We start from the raw sequence: 9,402 nt of genomic DNA, 5'->3' as shown, positions 1-9,402 counted from the left end.
TGACCAATATGATTCTTTTATTTCAAAAATAAATGTTTACAAAAGTTAGGCTTTTAGTATGCACTCTAACAAGTGGGCCTCTATAGTCGACTCGTTTTATATATCTAAAGACCTTGAAGTCAGTTTATTAGAAAATCTTTTTTCTACATTTGAACTTTATGAATCTAGATGTGCAGAGACGAAAAGGGAGCATAGTCAGGACATTTCCCTGAAGGTAAAAACGGACGATCCAGACTCTGAAGCGTCATTTGATGAAGACGAAATGACTCTAATGGTAAGAAATTTTGTAAATTCATTAAATCTAATAAATTTAATAAGTCATAGGCAAAAAAGCACTTTCGGAGCAAGAGAAATGTCTGATGCTATAATTGCCAAGGGAAAGGGCATATCAAAGACGACTGCCCTAAACTAAAGAAAAAGGAGAAGGATAAGGGAAATAGACCAACAAGATCCAAGCACAAGAATTTGAAGGTCATATGAGATGAATTGTCGTTCTTTGAGTCCAAGATCGAAACTTTCTCCGGACTAGCCTTACTAGCCGACCACAAAGAAGAAGATAAAAGCAGCTCAGAGATGAGCATCGATGAAGGGGGAGGATCATCAGTGGAAAGTTGCGATGAAGGGGAGCATAAGGTCACGAGGTAAGTGAGGTACGTGCACTATCTCCAGAACAATCTTTTAATTTTATCAAAATATTTTCTAAAAATTTATGCAAATTAGAAAAAGAAAATATGGATTTAAAAAGAAAATTAGCTAATGCATGCCCACTAGAACTGTTTGACAATTTGAAAATAGAAAATGTTAAATTAAAAGAACAAATAGAATCTTTAAAAAGTGAGTATGCATGTTCATCTCCAAATTTAAATTTTAGAAAATACAGACAGCTAAATGGGTATATAAGGAACCATAGGGGTCAAATTAGTAAAATCTCTAAAAATTATGTTCCACCAAAATTCTTAATAAATCCAGTAGGTAGGAACCTATATTGGGTTCCAAAATCTTTTTTAGTTTAAATTCTCAAATCTTTTTGGTTTAACTAGAAAAATATTTTTTCGTTGAAAATTTTTACCGTGCTATCTAATAATTTGATCTACTAATAGAAAATTATTTTAAAATTTTTCTTATTTTTGTTGAATATTTTTTTTAACAAAAATAATTATTATGTTGTTTGATTTAAAATATTTTGCAGAGTTAATTTTACAAAAACTTATTTTTTTTTTGTAAAATAATATCATCTTCTTTAACTATGAAAATTTTTTCAAAATTTGTTGACTATGACTTAATTTTCTATGAATTTATTAATAAAAATGGTATTTTGAGTATTAAAAATACTTTTCTAACTTATCTTTAAAATCTTTTATTTTTCTAAGATAAAGCATGATGTCTTCTATCAAAATAAAAATTTTTGAATTTTTTTAAATTTTATTTGATTTATTATGAATTATTTTTTGAAAAGTTAGTTTTTAATATTAAAGATTCAGAGAAATAGAAATTGAGAACCTTGATTTTTTTAATGTTAGACAATCTATTTATCATATCTAAGAAAAATTTACAAAATTTTCAGAAGTGAAAAATTATTTTTGAAAGAATTATTTTTGTAGACTGAATAATATCTTTTTGTGAAAATTTTTCTATAGTCTACCTTACTCTGCTTAATTTTGACAAAAATTTTCAAGATTTTTTTGAACCGAAAAGTAATTATTAAATTATATTTTATCAAAACAGATGTTTAGTTATTAAAAATAGAATATATTTGAAAATTAATTATGAAAAATACTAGCATACTAGTAATATTAGTAATGTACCCCTAGATTTTTTTTAAAAAAATTTGTTTATCTATTTTTTGTATTTTTTCCTATTTTTTTTTTATGTGATCAAAGATGGAGAGATAAGTAAAAGTTAAGGGAGAGTAGGGGGAGTTAGAATATTTTTCTTTTGGAAATCGTTAATTCATTGAATTTACAATGGAATTTACTTATAATATTGTAATTTCTTCCTGTTTAACCCTAACTTGAACTTGGGTTGATGTATATCAAAAAAGGGGAGATTGTAAGTAACCCAGGATAGTTTTGATGTGATCAACCAAGTTCAGTTAAGTCCTGCGGTATTTTAATCCTTGTGTCTAAGTGTGCAGGACTTTAGGAACACAAGAAGTCGAGCGGAAGATACAGCTAGCAAAAAGGATGACACGGGAAAGAAGCTGTCGGGCTCGGTGCATCCGAGGGATGAAATGCTACGGAAGAGTACAGTAGTGGATGAGAAGAACGTGTGCGGCATTCAAGGGACGAGAAGCTAGGGAGGAAGGCTACTCGAGGAAAAGGCCGGAGTTGGGCTCGGGTAAGCTCAATTATGGACAGTCGGAGCATCACCTAAGCGAGCGGAGCAAAAATGGTTAACAAGGGAAGCTAACCATTTTTGGATGAACAGTGTTGAAGACGCATTCAAAAGGATTGGAAGGCGCCTTCCATGAATAGTACGAAGGCGCCTTCAAAAGTCTTGGAAGGCGCCTTCAAAAGGTTTGGAAGGCGCCTTCCATGAACAATATAAAGACACCTTCAAAAGGCTTCGAAGGTGCCTTCAGTGAACAGTACAATCTAAAGTAACCGTTTGTTGGCATTGAGTTGTGGATAGAACTGTATTTACAAAATTTACAAAATTTTCAGAAGTGAAAAATTATTTTTGAAAGAATTATTTTTGTAGACTGAATAATATCTTTTTGTGAAAATTTTTCTATAGTCTACCTTACTCTGCTTAATTTTGACAAAAATTTTCAAGATTTTGTTGAACCGAAAAGTAATTATTAAATTATATTTTATCAAAACAGATGTTTAGTTATTAAAAATAGAATATATTTGAAAATTAATTATAAAAAAATACTAGCATACTAGTAATATTAGTAATGTACCCCTAGTTTTTTTTTAAAAAAATCTGTTTATCTATTTTTTGTATTTTTTCCTATTTTTTTTTATGTGATCAAAGATGGAGAGATAAGTAAAAGTTAAGGGAGAGTAGGGGGAGTTAGAATATTTTCCTTTTGGAAATCGTTAATTCATTGAATTTACAATGGAATTTACTTATAATATTGTAATTTCTTCCTGTTTAACCCTAACTTGAACTTGGGTTGATGTATATCAAAAAAGGGGAGATTGTAAGTAACCCAGGATAGTTTTGATGTGATCAACCAAGTTTAGTTAAGTCCTGTGGTATTTTAATCCTTGTGTCTAAGTGTGCAGGACCTTAGGAGCACAAGAAGTCGAGCGGAAGATACAGCTAGCAAAAAGGATGACACGGGAAAGAAGCTGTCGGGCTCGGTGCATCCGAGGGACGAAATGCTATGGAAGAGTACAGTAGTGGATGAGAAGAACGTGTGCGACATTCAAGGGACGAGAAGCCAGGGAGGAAGGCTGCTCGAGGAAAAGGCCGGAGTTGGGCTCGGGTAAGCTCAATTATGGACAGCCGGAGCATCACCTAAGCGAGCGGAGCAAAAATGATTAACAAGGGAAGCAAACCATTTTTGGATGAACAGTGTCGAAGACGCATTCAAAAGGATTAGAAGGCGCCTTCCATGAATAGTACGAAGGCGCCTTCAAAAGTCTGGGAAGGCGCCTTCAAAAGGTTTGGAAGGCGCCTTCCATGAACAATATAAAGACGCCTTCAAAAGGCTTCGAAGGTGCCTTCAGTGAATAGTACAATCTAAAGTAACCGTTTGTTGGCGTTGAGTTGTGGATAGAACTTTATCCACTTGAAGGCACCTTGAACCCTTTTGAAGGCGCCTTCCACCCATAGATAGGATTTTTCCGGAGCTATAAAAAAGCTCCTGGAGCTAGGAAATATTCAACAACTTCCGTATTAACTTCCTAGCAACTTTCTGAGCTTTTTGAAGAGTGTAAGAGGCTTCTCCGTCTTCATCAAAGGAGATATTTTTAGTGGAGATTTACAACCACCTTGGATTAAGAACCACTTAGGTTGTAACCAAGTAAAAGTCGTAGTCTCTTACTTATTTCCCTTTTAAGTTGTTATTTTCTTTATTGTTGTTGCTTAATTAGAATTGTGCTATTAATCCAATTCCAAAGAATGAGAAAGGTTTGTTTTATTTTTAATAGGCAATTCACCCCCCTCTTGCTGGCCCACCTGCTCTAACAAGTGGTATCAGAGCTCAACCACCTCAGAAGGACTAACTGCCGACTGAAGCACCGAAACGATTGCCGGACCGACGATCTTCCCACTGAAGTTCAAGGGAGAATTTATGTCTTGGAAGAAATGCATGGAGGTATTTTTCAAAACTGATTTTGAAACATTGTTAATCATTAAATATGGTTTTGTAGATCCCAAGACTCCCAAGGAAATGAAAAGGAAGAATATTAATGGACCAAGAAGGAGCAAGCAGACTTCGTGCTAAACGGAAGAGCCGAGTTCACCTACTTAGCGTGCTTCCACCCCAGGAAGTAAATCGGATCGGAGATTATGACTCAGCAAAGGAACATTGGGAGAAGTTCTTGGAGCTGCACGAAGGAACTTCCAAAGCAAAGCTTACTAGACGGGACCTATATCGGAACCAGCGGACAAACCTCCGGATGGAAGAAGGTGAAACTGTCACACCTCCAAAGGAGTCGCTATCGAAAAATTTCGACAACATCTCCCCTGTACCGGTGACAATCTGAAACATACATACATACAAAATACATCAGCCACATGCGGCTGGAATATATACACAACCACGCAGTTTATATTCTGCCCACTCAACTGGAACATAATAAAACACAACCACGCAGTTATATATATACAATGAACAACCCACTCGGCTGCATTAAAATCAACACAGCGGAAAAACGATAACGGAAAGCCAAATACAACACAAATCAACACACTACTAGCCGGCTAGGCTTTATACAACAACCACAACAACAAATACAACAACACACCAAATACAGCAAATACCAAATACAAATAAAACATATACAAAACCCGAAACGGTCTTCTGATGTGACGTAGGACCCGGCAGACAGGATACTCCAAGCGACACACCAACCATCTATTTGCTACCTGAAAACATAAATGTATAAATGCGGTGGTGAGTATAGGTAACTCAGCGGGTAATAGATAAGATAGTGCATGGACCATAAATAACATGGAGATCCAAAGTATACAGTCTCAGTAGAGAATAAAGAACATGATCATACTAACATATCCAATAAACACAACTACTAGTACCAGTTTATCTCACATGGTATAATGATCATAACTGACATATAAAAACTGCACATACTACAATTAACAAAATGATAAACACATATCCAATCTGGAAACGACACATGGTACAATGATCAGTAAACTCATCGGATCTGCAACAAACCCACTCATGACACCTGTGCAATATAAATAAAACTGCATATATGTGTAAAATAAATGACATGTATGCAGCATGACAACCATATGCAACAAGCATATCTCAAACAAGTGCAACAACTGTCATGCCCCGGGGGAGTCATTGTCCGAAGAAAATTTCGACAGCACCTCCCCTGTACGGCTAACAATTTGAAGCATTTCTACAGACACAATATACATCAGCCACATGCGGCTGGAATATATACACAACCACACAGTTAATAATCTCAGCCTATACGACTGGACAAATATAACAACAACCACGCAGTTATATATATTTTTATCAGCCTACTCGGCTGTAATCAAAACCAACACAGCGGAAAAACATAAATACAAGTCCATATAAAACAAAAAAAAACACTGTTAGCCGGCTAGGCTTACACCACACAACAACACAACAACATAACACTCCGGAACAAAACCGGAACACACAAGCCAAATATGCACATATCATATACCACGATAAAATAAACAAAAAAGGCGGAGACATGTCTTCTGATGTGACGTGGGGACCAGTAGATAGGATACTCCAAGCGACTCCATAAACAACCTGGTACCTGGAAAGATAGTGTCCACGGGTGTGAGTTCAATAACTTAGCGAATACCAATAGACATGTCTAGTAAGATATATCTAACAGCAATAAACATGGAATACAGCTTCCTAATCATATATAGGAAAAATGCAAAACTGAAAGGTAACTGAGGAAGTTGTACTCACCAGGAACTCCTATCCAGAACAAAAGGGTCATCAAACCGAGAGTGTCATAAGTCCTATATGCATGTCAAACATATGCATCCAACCAAATGCAGTAAATAAATGCAGCAAGCACAAGCAATAAATGCATCAATATGTATGATGGCAATGACATGGTCACCCCTGACGCCAGTCAGTCATCTCACACACAATGGTGAGACCGAGTAGGTAGGGTTGTGACAACCGTGCACTCTGACGTTACTACTCTTGATGAGAGACCGAGTGGATGGGATGCTGTCGGAGTACACACATACTCCTACCCCAAATCATAAGTGGGAGAGCGCAATGCTCTCATCTCCCGGTACACCATGATGGGGAGGGATCCCTGACGTGCTACCACGCTGCGTCACACTACCCATGAGCGGACCAACACAGCACCGACAGAGCCAAACTGACGTGCTACCACGCTGCATCACGCTACCCATAAGTGGACCAACGGAGCACCGACAGTGATGTAACTGGCGATGTGCTCAATAATAATAGAGCAGACTATCGCGCAGCATGCAATCATGCGAATGGTGGATGATACTAAGCATGACAATATCCTGAACCAAATCCATATATATATATATAAATGTGTACCCTAGTACCAGTAAGTCAAATCCACAGATCTAGGGTATACAGGTCCTCTATGGTATAACAACCTAGGTTCTGAACATATCCACCTCCATAAAATATGTACCAACAATATACATGGATCAAAGCAAAAGGGACTAGGTACACAGATCAGATATGATATAAAAATATAGGTACACATGCCAGATAATAAAAATCCAGAATCTAGTCCTAAACTCAGTAAAGCATGGTATGCCACTTACTCTAGGAACTAAGGTACTCATGGCAATAATCATGAGGTATAAACATGGATATATAACAAGCGACAAAAACAGAACATGCTATGGGTATCAAACCGTGACATACCAAAGACAAACATGATCATTGCTTGTAGCTATAAAATACTATGCATATCCAATTGACAATATCATAAAAGATAAGTCAAGAGGTACCCACCTCAAATAGGAAGGTCAAATCCAGTCAAATCCAACGTCGAGATGCTCGTCTCGAACCAAAGTCCTGTAACACATGGTATCCAGATTTAGCTAATTACATATAAATAAATTAGCTAAATCTAATCCTCGACAAACTAACATAAATCCAGATCCAATTATAAACCCTAATTAGATCATTTAACTCAATCGATTCTAACTAATCCATTCGAATTAAGACTTGCAATAATCATAATCAATCATAACATCTTACCCGATTTAGCCCTAATTCAATATATACATCGTATCTCTACCCTTACCTCAAGTTCCGCAGTCGTTCTTGCTGCTGGAATCAGTAGCTACTGAATGGAGTGACTGATCAGAACCAAGAATAACCCCACAACAAGTCCTACTTCACCTCACGATCATAATTACAGTCTTGAGTGTTGATCCACAGCACCAACACTTGCGGGATACTTCACTGCTCGAAATCAAGAAGAGAAGATTCATTTATCAACACCTATCAATACTACTCAGAAATCAACCACCCAATTTACCAGTGAGGTTAGAATACTTACCTCAATCTGACTCAAGATTTCCTCTCTGATGAAACCTAGTTGCTGCACTGGTTATGAACAAGGCAGAGGGAGCAGCAATGGGAGAAGACCGACTGGTGTCGCCCAATCCAGTGGTCGACATAGTCACAGAGGAAAGAAGGGAGACCGACAGTAACGAAGAGGAGATCGGCTGCCGGCTCTCGAGTGTTGATCGGTGTCGAGAAGAACAAGGAGGAAGAGGAAATTGGGGTGTCAGTGGTGCTGCCAAATCACAACAGAGGGAGCGGCCGTTTGCTGGCGCTAGGGCACCGGGGATGCCGGCGGCACCTCCGTGCGGCAGCGGCGCTGTGCAGGGGTGCTCGGCGTCGCTGGCGATGTAGGTCAGCGGTGGCAAATCGTCGCCGGCGCTTGGGGGAAGAGGAGCGGCAGTGGCGTCGGCGTCTGTCGGGCGACCTGGCTTCGGGCGGAGGAGAAAGTGAAGAAGGTCGGGTTGGGATGGCTACTGTCTGTAGTGAGTGGAGAAGAGAAGTAAGAGGAGAGGAGAATCACAGCTTTATGCTTGGGGAAGGAGAAAGGAAACCGAAGAGGAGTGGTTAGGGCTTGGGTTCGACGGGGGAAGAAGAAGAGCGCGCGGGGAGAAAAGGTTCGGCGAAAACAAAGTAAAGAAAAAGAAATGAATAAATAAATTCAACTTTTCCTTGTTAAAACGGGGTAGTCTAAATAGAATTTTCCGGGCCCCATTTTTATCCCCGTAAACTTGTTCATACGAGCTCCGAAAAATTCCCGAAAATTTTTCAAAAATTCTGGAAAATTCCCTTATTATTATTCGCCATTTTTCGGTATTTTACATTCTCCCCCACTAATAAAAATTTGGTCCCCAAATTTCGTTATCTACCATCAGCAAATACTAACAACAGATATAAAGTATAAATGCTGAACGGTAAATTAAATCACATACTTCAAGTGAAAAGATGGGGGTATCGAGCTCGGATAGTATCCTCGAGCTCCTAAGTAGCCTTCTCGTCCGAATGATGCTGTCATCCGACTTTAACCAGTCGGATTGTCCTGTTCCGCAACTGACGCTCTTTCCGGTCTAGAATCCGTACCGGAACCTCCTCATAAGCGACGTCAGGCTGAAGGGGAACTGCGACATCTGTCAGCACATGTGTCAGGTCGGGTATGTATCTCCTCAACATAGACATGTGGAATACATCGTGCATGCCTGCCAGGGACGGTGGTAGTGCCAGTCGATAAGCTATTGCTCCAATCCTCTCCAAAATCTGGAAAGGGTCAATGTATCACGGAGCTAGCTTACCTTTGAGGCCAAATCTCTTCACCCCTTTCATGGGTGAAACTCGTAGAAATACATGGTCGACTGTAGAGAACTCTAAGGGTCCGCGTCTCCGATCTGCATAACTCTTCTGGCGATCCTGCGCCTCTGACATCCTCCGTCTGATAGTACGGACCAACTCTGCGTCATGCTGAGCTCTATGAGGTCCCAACAATTGGCCTCCTCATCCTCTTCCCAGAGGGTGGGTGTCCGACCAGGCATACCATACAACGCTTCAAACGGTGCCATCTGGATAGCCGAATGAAAGCTGTTGTTGTAAGCGAACTCTACCAATGACAAATGATCCTCCCAACTGCCTCTAAAATCTAATACACAAGACCTCAGCAAGTCCTCTAGAGTCTGAATGGTCCGTTCTAACTGCCTCCTGAA

The 9,402-nt window shown here is 38.8% G+C and overlaps 1 long non-coding RNA gene across 1 annotated transcript; it reads right to left on the bottom strand.

The window, feature by feature from the left end:
- Positions 1-7,155: 7,155 nt before the first annotated feature.
- On the bottom strand, positions 7,156-8,326 carry LOC121968555. The gene is made up of 3 exons (XR_006108212.1): positions 7,704-8,326; positions 7,446-7,606; positions 7,156-7,213 (listed from the first exon to the last, which is right to left on the bottom strand). It is a non-coding gene; the product is annotated as an uncharacterized LOC121968555 (long non-coding RNA).
- Positions 8,327-9,402: the final 1,076 nt, after the last annotated feature.

This window comes from Zingiber officinale, chromosome 3B, assembly GCF_018446385.1.
Source record: "Zingiber officinale cultivar Zhangliang chromosome 3B, Zo_v1.1, whole genome shotgun sequence".
Taxonomy (NCBI): Eukaryota; Viridiplantae; Streptophyta; class Magnoliopsida; order Zingiberales; family Zingiberaceae; genus Zingiber; species Zingiber officinale.
Note: the sequence above shows the minus strand (reverse complement) of the source record. Positions and strands in the feature narration are given on the sequence as shown.